We start from the raw sequence: 13682 nt of genomic DNA, 5'->3' as shown, positions 1-13682 counted from the left end.
ACGGAATATGCAACTCAACACCCTTCAATGGCTTCCAAATGCTCTTTTTTAAAAAATCAGCTTTAATGAGGTATAAAGCACATTTTATAAAATTCACCCATTTTAAGTGTATAATTATGAGTTTTACAAATATATGCCCTTGGGTAAAGACCACAATCAAAATGGGGAATATTTCCGTCACCCTGAAAAGTTTCCTTAAGCCCCTTTTTGTTCAATCCCCTGACACCATCCCCTTGCCCCTGAGAACCACCGATATGCTTTCTGTTACTGTAGTTTGGTCTCATACAGAGTTTCACATACATGGAAACATAGAGCCTTTTGGTGTGTGTTTGGCTTCTTCCTCTTAGCACAATGCTCTTGAGATTCACCTGTGTTCTTATAGGTATCAGTCGTCTGTTAAAACCATAATTGTTTAAATCCATTGATCAGTTAATGCATGTTTCAGTTGTTTTCAGTTGGCAGCTAATATGAGTAAAGCTCCTATGACCAGATGCGTACAAGTATCTCTGAGGCCATATGCTTGCACTTCTCTTTGAAGAATAACTAGAAATGAAATCCTGGGTCACAGGATAAGAAGTTCCCAGACTGTTTTCCAAAGTTTCCGTTCCGTTTCACCTTACCATCAACGTTGTAAAAAGTGGCAGTGTCTCCACAGCCTTGCCAACACTTGATGGGGTCAGTCTTTTGATATTAGCCATTCTGGTGGGTGTGTGGGGATATCTCATTGTGATTTCAAACACATTTCCCTAAAATTTGGAACTATTGAGCACCTTTTCGTGTGCTTGTTTGCTGCTCATCTATCTTCTCTGTTCAAGAATTTGTTCAATTGAATTTTTGTCTTCTTTTATGAAGTTATAAAATTTAATTATATATTCTTATGTCAGATATATATTTTTCAAATATTTTTTCCTGGTCTGTGGTTTACCTATTCATTTCCATAATAGTGTCTATATATATATATATAATTTTTTTTCAGAGAGAGAGCATGTGCACAAGTGGGGTGTGGGGTGGGGGAGCACAGGGAGAGGGAGAGAACCTTAGCAGGTTCCACAAACAGTGCAGAGCCCAACATGGGGCTCCATCTCACCATCCAGAGATCATGACCTGAGCCAAAATCAAGAGTCGGATGCTTTACTGAGTCACCCAGGTGCCCCCATTATAGTGTCTTTTAAAGTGCAGAAGTTTTTAATTTTGAAAAAGTCTATCAGTTTTTCTTTTATAGTGTATGGTTGTGTGTGTGTGTGTGTGTTTATTGTATTTATTTACTTGTCAGAGAGTGAGAAAGAGAGCACAAGCAGGGGGAGCAGCAGGCAGATGGAGAAGCAGACTCCCTGCTGAGCAAGAAGCCCCATGCAGGACTCTATCCCAGGACCCTGGGATCATAACCTGAGCCGAAGGCAGACACTTAACTGACTGAGCCACCCAAGCATCCCTATAGTGTATGGTTTTATATTCTAAAAGATTTTTTACCTAAGCCAAAATCACAAAGATTTTCTGCTATGATCTTTTTCTAGAAATATAATGTATCTATTTTTTAGCAGCTTTTATGATTTTTTTCTTTATGACTGGGTTTCAGCAATTTGATTTTGATAAAACAACTTGATGTTGTTTTCTCCATACGTGAGGTTGATTGACTTTCTTGAATCTTTGGGTTTATGCTTTTCAACACATTTGGAATTTCCACCTTTCATATCTTCAAATATTTCTTTTTCTCATCCAGCCCCTTTCTGATAGTCCAATTACTTTTGACCACTTAATACCATCTCATTGCTCACTAGAGCCCTGTTCCTTTTTCCCAGTTTTGTATCTCTCTGTGCTTCACTGTGGATAGTTTCTATTGTTATGTCCACAAGCTCACTGATCTTTCTTCTACAGGGTCTAATGTGCTATTATTCCCTTCTAGAGGCACTTTTTTGTCTGTTTTACAGATCACATTTTTCATCTGTAGAAGGTTGATTCAGGTCTTTTTCATCTTTTTTTTCCTCGTCCTGTTCTATTTCATGATTTTCAATTATTTATATAATTTGTATTGACTTGTCTTAAAATTCTTGTTGACTAATTATACAGGCTGTAATTTCTAGTTCTGTTGCTGTTGATTCACATTCCTCCTGGTTACAAGTTATGTTTCTCTGTTTCTTTGTATGCCTAGTAATTTTTTCCTTTTTTTAATAGTATGATTAAATACAATGTTGTATTAGTTTCAAGTGTACACTATAATGATTCAATAATTCTATACATTACTTAGTGCTCATGAAGATAAGTGTACTCTTAATCCCCATTATCTAGTTCACCCATCCCCCACCCACCTCCCCTTTGGTAACCACCAGTTTGTTCACTGTATTTAAGAGTCTGGTTTTTTGTTTTTTGGTGTTTTGTTTTGTTTTTTTTTGCCTCTTTTTCCCTTGGTTCATTTGTTTTGTTTCTTAAGTTCCACATATGAGTGAAATCATATGGTATTTGTCTTTTCCTGACTGACTTATTTCACATAGCATTATACCCTCTAGGTTCAACCAAGTTGTTGCAAATGGCATGCCTACTAATTTTTATTGGATACCAGACACTGAGTTTTTTTAGTGAATGTTGAATATTGTTGTTTCTTTAAAGAGTGTTAGGCTTCATTGTGGCACACTACTAAGTCTCTTGTGGATCAATCTGATCATTTCAAGGTTTGCTTTTTTTTAATTCTTGGAAATCATATCCATGTACCTCAATCTGTTTTGGACTCCTGTGCTAGCATTAAAGATAGAAATGAAATCATTAATTTGAACCAAAAAAAAAAAAAAGAGTCAACATCAAACCCAGGGTCAACTAGATTTTCTTCTATATTATCTTCTTTGAGTTTATAATTTCATGTTTGTTTGTTTGTTTTTAAAGATTTTATTTATTTATTTGACAGGGATAGAGACAGCCAGCGAGAGAGGGAACACAAGCAGGGGGAGTGGGAGAGGAAGAAGCAGGCTCATAGCGGAGGAACCTGATGTGGGGCTCGATCCCGTAACGCCGGGATCACGCCCTGAGCCGAAGGCAGGCGCTTAACCGCTGTGCCACCCAGGCGCCCCTATAATTTCATGTTTTATATTTAGGTCATGATTCATTTTTAGTTAATTTTAGTGAAAGGTGTAAGGTTTGTGTATAATTTTTTCTGGCATGTGGGTGTCCATTTATTCCAACACTGTTTGTTGAAGAGAATATACTTTGGTCATTGAATTGCCTGTGTTCCTTTGTCAACGACTAGTTAGCTGAATTTGTGCAGTTTATTTTTTGGCCCTCTGTTCTGTTCCATTGATCTATGTATCTATTTTTCACCAATACCACAGTATCTTGATCACTCTATCTTTATAGAAAGTCTTAAAGTTGAGTAGTGTCAGTCCTCTGACTCTTCTTCTCCTTCAATTTTGTATTGGTTATCCTGGGTCTTTTGCCTCTCTAAATAACCTTTTTTTTCATCTTTATTTTTTAAATTTTTAAATTTAAATTCAATTAATTAACATATGGTATATTATTCATTTCAGAGGTAGAGGTCAGTGGTTCATCAGTCCTATGTAATACCCAGTGCTCATTACATCATGCCTGTCTATAAACTTCAGAATCAGTTTCTAAATATTCACAAAATAACTTGCTGGGATTTTAATTGGGTTTGCTTAAAATCTTTAGGTCAAGTTGGAAAGAACTGCCATGATAATAATATTGTGTCTTCCTGTCATTGTACATGGAACATACCTTTATTTATTTAGGTCCTCTTTGATATTTTTTTATCAGAGTTTTGTCATTTTCCTCATATAAATCTTGTTCATATCTTGCTCAATTTATACTTTAGTCTTTCATTTGTTTGGGGTAAATGGTATTATGTTTTTAATTTCAAATTTCAATGCTTTATTGCTCTTAAATAAGAAAGCAATTGACTTTTGTATATTAACCTTTATCCTGCAACTTTGCTATAATCACTTTTTAGTTTCAGGAGGGTTTTTTGTTGTTGGTTCCCTGGGATTTTCTACATAAACAGTCATATCATCTGTGAACATTTTTCTTTCTTCCTTCCCAATCTATAAACCTTTTATTTCCTTTCCTGTCTTATTGCCTTAGCTCAGACTTACAGTATGGTATTGAATAGGAATGGTGGCAGTGAACATTCTTGACTGTTCCTGATATTACATATTAGTCTTTTAATGCTATTTTCTAGGATATTGCATGACTTTATACTCTGGATCATTAACCTGGAATTCCCACTCTATCCATCTTAATATTTTCCAATCACATTTTTAGTTTACAAGAACTCCTTTTTTCTGATTTTTCTTTTTTCACATCAACATATTCCTTTTAAATTTATACAATATCCTGTATAATCTCTCTGAGGACACTAATTAGGTTTTCTTAAAAGTTATTTCCTGCTCTCTGTCTCTGCTTTCTCCTGAATTATTCTATTCATTTATTTTTAATCCTCTCTTTAATATTGCTCATTTTCTTCCGATTCTTTTGACGCTTGGTTGACTGTTTATATTTATGCATAAAGGACATTTTTCTGTTATTGATAGTTGATATGGATTTCCTCTACAGCTGTGTGAGACTGTTTCTCCATTGGCCCCTTCCCCAAATAGGATGACAGACTGTGCATTTTGAGTAAGTTGTGTGGGCTCTTTCAAAGGTGTGAAAAATAAGTAAGAAGGAAGTGAGATTGGCTTCCTAAAAAAGCAATACAAGGTTTGTAAAGCTAACTGTAGTGCCTGACACCAATAATCATGTTAGTTGCTATTATTGGCCATGGTGGCCGTGATGGTGCTTGTATCCAGATTTGTGAACTTAATACCTACTGGCACATCTAAGTCTTTTCCAGGCAAAAATTGCTGCTTTTATGAAACACTATCTACATGCCAACCTCTTATATATACTCTCTTTATTCCTTATAGTAATTATGCAAGGTAAGCATACTATTTCCATTATGCAGATGAGAAAACAGAGGTTTGGAGTAAATAATCACCTAGCCTATCAAAACAGCTATTAAGCAGCAAAGACAGGATTTCACACATTTCTATGAGCTCCCAAAGTCAGGAAGTGCTCTCTCCATCACACCTGCTATGTTGTCCCTCACACACTATTACTGAGTCAGGCCTCTCTGCTATGGTGCATCACTGGTTGATTTTTTGGGCCTTAACTGCATGCTTTTTTACTCTTATTTTAATTCAACTTGTTAGTTTCAGGCTCTCATTTCTGAGGGATTTTTAAAAAATCTGGCTCTATTAGTTTTTCCTCTCATTTTATATCTTCTGATAATCTAATGAACAAAATTTTTGAGTCTGCATACAAATTACTGACAAAAGATTGACTTTAAAAGGCTGAAGATAGAACCCTGAAGCATGCCACTATAGTCCTTCCTCAATGTGAGATTAATCTATTACTTAGCACCACTCAGTAAGGTGGCTCACTCAGACAAATTTTCTGGCCCTGGAATAACAAAACTCATCCAGAATGAAACTTACAACAGTAATTACAAATAAATGAATAACTTGAAAATCTCCAAGATGCTCATCCTACTCTAAAATTCTACCAAAATCCACCTTTACTTGTCTATCACTCTCCCATAATCGAATCAGTTTCACATTCTTCACAGATGTCATCACAAGTGTCTTATTTTCATTACTTCCCATGCTTTAGAACAGAGTAGGATCAGTCAGACTTCAAAGCCAGGTAGAATTGGATTTTAAATACATGGTTCCCTGTATGGTCTTGAGTAAGTCCTTAAACCTCATTGATCCTCAGTTTCTTTGTATGTAAAATGGGAAGGACTATGTCTGCTGTCAGGCCCAGATATACTATGTATGAAGCACACAGCATAGTGTCTGCCTTGAGGAAGAAGGAGTTCTAGGCACTGCGCTAGTAATCGTTAGCATTCATATTTTCATGTAATAGGCAAATCCTACAACAAAGAGTTTTATACATTAATTTTAAATCTCAGTGTCTCTGGACATCTGTGTCTCTAGATCCATTCTAATTACAATTAACCCAAATATATCAGGGGCCTAAGACTTTTTTTTTTTCGTTTATTTTTCTATCTTTAATCTTTTCCAGCTTCATCTCTGAAAGTATAAAATAGAGCCAATTTTTCCAGTTCAAGTGTGTGCCCCCTGCCTCTTGAAACCTGGTGGATAGAAGTGCTTCTCTGCACAAGCCTCCCTTCTGTTTACAAACTCCATCTCTGGGCTGTGTTTAATAAACGTTGGAGAGGCGGTTCGAAAAGACTGAATGATGGATAGTGTCTTTTTTTTAAGGAAGAGAGAGTGTGTGTGTATGCACGCATGCTTGTGAATAGGGAGGGAGAGTGGGAAGGGCAGAGGGAGAGGGAGAGAATCTTAAGCAGACTCTGCGCTGAGCACAGAGCCCAACACAGGGCTCGATATCACAACCCTGAGCTCATGACCTGAGCCGAAATCAAGAGTCAGACACTTAACTGACCGAGCCACCCAGGATGCCCCAGATAGTGTCTTTTTAAAGAAGTCCAAGTCGTGAACAGACCGACCTCGGAAGATAGCTGTGAGCTCAGCAGGAGAGAACAAGGCTTTGAAGACAGAGATGACACTTAAATCCCTGTACCTCAATTCTGTACCTCAGAATTGTACCTCAATTTCTTTACCCCTCTGCCTTCAGTGTCCTGTCTGAGAATGAGGAGGATGATGGCGATTCTGTTTAGTTCATAGGGTCATTTTGAGGTTTCTAAGATACAGTGTGTGAAAATGCTTTGCGAGCTGGCAATATCATAGGGATGCTAGCTGGTATTACAGAAAGGGAAGTTATTTCCCTCATGCTAAAAACTTGCAGAAATAGTTTAATACCTAAGGAATATATGTAGGGAAGATAGAAAAAATTCATTTCATTTAAAAACGAGAGGATCACCAGTAGGAAAACTACAAGCATTATTTATGAGGGGCTCATATGAAGAAACACCCAAGGTCTGCAGGCCTGTCTTTTTAATCTTTTCTACAATCAATACTTCAAAAGTACAGCCAAATTATGAAAGAGTCTTTGTGAAGTGGGGTTGGTGAACCTGTCTGCATCAGTATAGTTGGGGACACTTGTTAAAAATGGAGACCCTGGAGCCCCACCCTGGCCCAGATGTCAGAACTGCTGGGGCTGGGGCTCAGGAATTTGCAAACTCCCGGTTGCTGTATTGCAAACTGAGGTTTGAGAACAACTGTGCTAAGGAAGCATGATTGACTCCATCAGGCAGTAGTGAACTCATGATTTGATCTTCTGTTCCAGTTCTTAAAATGAAAACAATGCCAAAAAATTTAGAAATTAAAGTAGATTAAGGTCCATAGTCCCTTCAATACGAAGTATAACAGTAGTTGTATTTATGTTTTGACGTACCAGTGGCATGCTTTAATTATCACTACTGTGGGTTTTTTGAAAATATAAATTTGTGTGCTGTCTCCAAATAAATGAATTTTATCCACAGGCTAGTAATTATAACAAGAACTTTGATATCAACACATTGCCATTTTTCCTCATAAATGCCTACCAAATTTCAAGCTTCTCTATGTCAGCAGAATCACATGTGGGTGACTCAGTCAACATGTGTCTATGTTTTACTTAACACAGATTCACAAGAATGCTGTCTTCCTTCCTGAAGCTTGCTCAGCACCCTCAAACATTTTACCACTCAAAAATCTTTTCTATTAACTCTACCATGGTGGGGAGTAAATTTCCACTGTGGAAATATTTTCACTCTAAAAGATTGAAATAGCCACATGTGTGTCTCCTCTTCACTGTCCCTAAATTGGCAGCCACTTTGACCAAGAAGCACAACCATGTCGCAAGTCATCACTTCCAGCTTGCCCCCTGGCAGGGGTTCGTACGTGCCCCAGGGGTTCCATGTGCTCAGCCAGGAATTATAACTCATATATATGTATATATTCCTTTATCAGTACTGGACAAATACGCTACTAGTATTTAAAAGTATTGCCCAAGGTAACTGAGGTTTCTTGAATAATTCTGTCATATGCTCTACAATCCAGCCAATGGAAAAAAACTCTGTTTCCTGAGCAAAGAAAAACACTATTTCTTTATATCTAAATACTAACCAACCATGGTAGAATTACGCATGGCGTTGTTTGTTTGGTTTTTTTTCCAATCCTTTACTTTCTCAACTCCCCACTAACAAATGTGGAAGGAATGATGAAATTAGAGCATCAGTATTTAGTAATACTTAGTAACCCCTAATGGAAACATTATTTGAAGTGTTGATGGGAAACTTGTCAATGGAGAGATCAGACCGGCATCCCTTGAACCCAGATCTGTTAGCATCACTGAAGTAGTACAGCCGGACAGTGTAAGCCTCCTGATAGTATGTGATGTGGAGCACGTGGTCCTTCCATAAGGCATCCCTGCGAGAAAAAGATGAACCTGGATCTAATGGAGCCCAGAGAGTTAATGCTATGTACCAGGAATACGGGGATAGAGAAACAAAGCATCATAAGGAAGCAAAATCCAAAACGCAGAACATTCTATAGGACCACCAACCTGGTTTTTACAAATGATGGCATGAAACTAACCAAAGTGGGGGGTGTGGGCTACTCCAGTAGAGGGAGAGGTAGAACCATCATACGTGATGTATGAAGCTTGTTTGAATCCCTGATAGGACAAACCAACAGCAAGAAGCCGTTTTTATGACCGTTGGGGAAATCTGAGTACAGATTGGATGTTAGAACATCCATGGAATTATTGCTAGCTTTGTTAGGTATGATAACGACATTGTGGTTATGTGAGGTATGTCTCCACAGTTTAGTGACGCATGTAAAGTATATGGAAGTAACAGGGCATGTTTCAAGCCATTTGTTTTATTTCATTTCAGGAAGTTTCAATCCTTTATTTATAAAATGGTTTGTCTTACTATCGAGAAAGTAATGTACAATTATTGAATGTGGGTCATGAGTATATGGGTGTTCATTCTACTCCTTATTTTTTATACCTTGAAATTTTTCATTAAAAATTGTTTTCATCTTAAAAAATTACATCTGAATTGTCCTTTAAGGTCTAGCTAGTGTTTTCTTCCAAGTGGAAGTGATTTCTTCTTGCTGAGCTCACAAAACCTCTTTTCAGCGTGTAATTCTACCTACCTTGGATTGTTGTGACTTGGGTATATGTCTCACCTCTTCATCCTACCACGAGGCAGACTCCTTCCTTGTTTCCTCTCTCCATCTTTTCCTGACACAGTACACAGTTGACAGCGACTGAAGGAACACAAGGATATAGAGCGCCAAAAGCCAACACCACTACTATTTCATGTTCGCATGTGGAGGGAAATATGAGGTAGCCTCATTCAAGTTGAGTTATCTTGAAGTTGGGACTCAAAAAATGGGTTTCAATTCAAGTTCTTTGGCTTCTTCTCTGATTCAGAGTCACAGGGCCATTACTATACTTTTCTCATCTAGGAAATGGGTGAAGCACTAATGACTTCATGGGGCCAGGACTTGGAATGCCTAGATGTCAGCAAACACTCTGTGAGGGAAGAGAGAACTCACTGAAGGAAAGACATTATCTCATCATGGCAGCCAACACCTGGGCTGAGCCCTGGCTTTGCAGATAGGCTAACCTGTTCCACCTTGATGCTGCCTACCCATGCCTGACAGGTCAAATCAGAAAGGTAAAGCAAGACAAGGTCTCCAGATTGCAGACCCAGGAGCCAATCAGAACTGGATGTAAGGCGGGCCCCACAGCTTACTAGCTGCATGACCTGGAAAAACACTCTATGTCCCAAGTTCATCTCTCTGTAGAAGAAAGTAGTAATGCCTATCTCACACTGTTACTGAAGATCTTATCGCTGATAATTTGTATATGTGGAAAAATAGTAAATCATTTATTAAGCACTGACTTCAAGCCAGGCACTGTTCCAAGATGGCCTAATAGCCTGTACTAATTTAATCCTTGCAACACTCTGTTGTAAACAGTTATTATCCCAAAACTAAGAATCAGAAATGTTAAGCAACTTGCCCAAGGATATACAAGTAGAAAATAGTAAAACCAGGATTCAGAGCTCAGTATTTTGTCTCCCGTGCTGCAAGGTCTCTCTCAAACACGACAGTGTATGTGCCATGTCTGGCTTAGTGTCTGGCACACGGGAAACACTGAAGATGTTATAGTACCTGCTATTTAAAAAAAAAAAAAACTAGAGTCAACCTGAGTTTTCTGTTGTGAGAATGTATGTGTTCCACAACTTCATGCATGAGACATTTTTCAACCATCCCCCTGCCTCTAAAATAATGTGCCTGGGCTTCCAGAGCAGTGAGGGCAGTGGAGGGACTCAGAGCCATCAACACTTTCCTGAGCTGCACAGCAGCCACCATCTACATTGGCCTTTGTGCCCCTGCCCACCACCCCCAGCAAACGCCCTGGCTTCCAACACCAAGCCCTCAGAAACACCTCCAAAAAAAAAAAAGTGGGAATCTCAGAATCCCCGAAAAAAGGCCACCTTTGGGCATCATAAAACTCTGGAGACAGAAAGTATCACCCAAGTTGTTCTGGGTGTCCTCTAGTTAATATTTATTTAGCATTTTCTGTCCTCTGTTCTTTTCCTGCCCTCAGCTTGTTGGTTCGTGTGACAACCATGAGAATTATGTACAAGCTGTTGGTCTTGACCTTTAGAAAACCTACATATTTGTATGTCCCAAAACATTTTCCATATGTTGCATTTGAACTTGAGCACGTCAGCTGGTGAACGAACATTCTCAGCATCACGGGGGCCTGTGACCGCCTGGCAACCGCTGAGTCTTGGCAGGACAACCATATTCACATAGGTAGTAGCTTTTTGCACAATTGGTTTAATATTTTGGTGCGTTTTTCTCTAATTTATCACAAACAGTCAAATAGTCATTGAAATTACGCCCATAATGATGGTTGAGTGCATAATTTATAAACATCTGTGAGAGGCTGAAAATAGATGGTGAAGATTTGTGAAATAGACAAGACGTAATTGAGAATTTCGTAACATGGCTTAATTCTGCAGAAAACTCCCCTCTTCCCACAAAACAGCAAAGTCAATTGTTTGACTTTTTCCAGTGTTCACCATTGAGTATGCTTTTTCAGGAAGGCTTTATGTATGAAACAAAGAAAAGTTTCATACCTCCCCATTTTATAGTTAAGGAGACTGAGACTTGGAGAGATTAAGGGATTTGTCCATGTTCACAAGGCCAATACGTAGCTTGCTTTTGAGTCCAGGTTCCTTGAACCCCCGACTCCCCACACCACACCAGGGAGTAGGGAGAAATGAAGTTATCCCTTATTTGGGATATGGTAGGCCTGAGTGTGCCCGAACTCCAGAGGGGCACACAATCCCCAAGACCTCCCATTCCAGCAACAACCCCGGAGGTTTGTCCTCCAGATGGAGGGCTTCCGAGGCAGGTGGCAGCCCCCACGGATGAGAGAACAGCGTATCTGAACCTGAACTTGAACTGTGGGTCAAAGGGGATGGAGCCCCAAATGAAGCATGAGAGACTATGGACTATGAGAAACAAACTGAGGGCCTCAGAGGGGAGGGGGGTGGGGGAATGGGATAGACTGGTGATGGGTAGTAAGGAGGGCATGTATTGCATGGTGCACTGGGTGTTATACGCAACTAATGAATCATCGAACTTTGCATCAGAAACCAGGGATGTACTATATGGTGACTAACATAATATAATAAAAAAAAATTAAAATAAACTTTTTAAAAAAGGGGGGGATGGAGCCCCAGGTGGGGCCACCTGTGCACCTGCTTTGAGCAGCGAGTTCCAGGCAGTACTGGGCAGAGAACACGCTCCAGCTCCTGGCTCTACCACCTCAGTGTGACCTTAGCAAGCCACTTTGCCACTCTTATCTTCAGCCATAAAATGAGGATAATTGTAACCAACCTATTGATGCTTTCCTGAATATCAAATAAATCATATATGCCAAGTGCTTTTCTACCTGTGAACTGCTGGGCAACTGTAAATAAAGGGTTTCTAGTTTCTCTATTTTTAGTCGCTGCCTCCACCACATCCCCTGTCAGGCTGCGGCTGTGTGGCAGGCTTTGAGTGGCTCCCCTGGGGCAAACACTGACCTCCCTGCTCTGGTCAAAGTCTGCAGAGGGGGGTTGAATCCATTCCAAATAAATAAGGAGAAGTCCCTTGCCTCACCTTCCTGTCCCCTTGCTAGCTGCCCCCCACTACACATACACACACACACAAGCACACATGACATGGATACATGCACACACTTGCTCTGTCACACACACACACACAGGTGCACATGTGTACACCCTGCCTTCTTCCCTCCCTACTCCGTCTCTCTCTCTCTCTTTCACGTACAAACACACACAGACTCACACCCTTCTCCCATCTGTCCTTCCGTCCTTCATCACTGGAAAGGAGGCCAGTGACTTCTCGGTGCAGCAAAGCCACCTGGAGCCACCCAGGGCCTGCACGTGTTACACTTTGGTTTTGCATGGACTTCTGCATTTCCTGGCTCCACCCAGCCTGAAACTGTTAAAATATCACAGCAGGGTGGCAGCTCCAGCACCCAGACACAGCTCGAGTCGTCACATGGCCTCCTGAGTAGCTCTGGTCTCCAGTTAGAGCCATTGGGGTGGAGGCACCCATAGAGAACGTATGTATGTATAAAAACCATGGAAAGTCATCTGTATATACACTATTAAGGAGTCGAAGTACAACAAAGTGTAAGTATGGGTGATTTGATTTTAGGAATTTTACTTTTTGTCAAGTTATTTAAATATTCAATTATGTTTTTGAAGAGGACATAAACGTTTGCTCAGGAAGTGTAGTATTGGTGGCAATATGGCTGACCGGATATGGCTGATCATTTGGGCAGTGGCAGAAGCAGGAGTCCAAGTTGGGAAAATTCTAGAAGCTGCTGCCTGCTGATCCTTCATTGCACCAAGAGGTTGTGAGAGGTCAGGAAAGGCATGAGGCTCAGGCAGCCCTGGTGGCTGCTCAGTGGCTGTTCTTAAGAACCGGGGCTGGCCCTGGCTCCAGGCCTTATGCCTCTCTGGTGCTGGACAAGTCATGGCATTCTCTTTTTCTGCTTATACTAATAATATATGCTTCCTATTAAAGAATTCAAGGAACCTATAAAATTATATGAAAGAAGGTAGACGTCTTATGAAGTCCTATCACCTGAGATAAGCAACATTAACATTTTAGGAAATATCTTTTTGGGGCACTGCTTCACAGGAACACCCACAATACACACACACACACACACACACATGCACACACGCACGATTTTTATAATTTGGTTTTGTTTTGTTTTTGTATTCTACCTCCCTTGTCTATCTCTACCTCCCCCACCAATAATGAAAGTCAACAACTTTGTGTTCAGCGTCCCAAACCTCTCTTCATGTAACATAAAATGTGTTTCTTTTCTTATTCTTTGATATTTCCAAATATGGGATAACTTCATGCACCTCTGTGCATCTTGCTTTTCTCACGTAACAGCATGTTCTCGAAATTCCTCTTAGCTTCACTTGTAAAGATCTAGTACATTTTTTTAAGAGTTGTGTAATATATTAGAGACTGTTAGAATGCACATTTATTCAACAATTCCCCAAATGGTGAGCAGTTACGAAGTTTTTTTGTTTTGCTTTTTGCAGCTACAAACATTGCTGCAATAAACAATTTTATATCTCATATATTTCTATATAATGATGCTCGATTAGTCTC

At 39.6% G+C, this 13682-nt stretch overlaps 1 protein-coding gene across 4 annotated transcripts in view; it reads left to right on the top strand.

The window, feature by feature from the left end:
• The window catches only part of BLK (BLK proto-oncogene, Src family tyrosine kinase), a 79214-nt gene that overhangs the window by 34149 nt on the left and 31383 nt on the right, over positions 1–13682 (top strand). For 2 of the 4 annotated variants that reach the window (XM_040626454.1, XM_008705073.2), the window contains exon 1: positions 12505–12679. The exons of the other annotated variants lie outside the window; for them this stretch is intronic. The gene's annotated coding sequence lies outside the window, so the exon portion shown is untranslated. Of the gene's footprint in view, positions 1–12504; positions 12680–13682 lie in introns of those variants that run through there. 4 annotated transcript variants of the gene reach the window in all.

Source organism: Ursus maritimus, unplaced genomic scaffold (assembly GCF_017311325.1).
Source record: "Ursus maritimus isolate PB19 unplaced genomic scaffold, ASM1731132v1 scaffold_11, whole genome shotgun sequence".
NCBI lineage: Eukaryota > Metazoa > Chordata > Mammalia > Carnivora > Ursidae > Ursus > Ursus maritimus.
The sequence above is the reverse complement of the archived record's forward strand: the minus strand, read 5'-3'. Positions and strand labels throughout refer to the sequence as shown.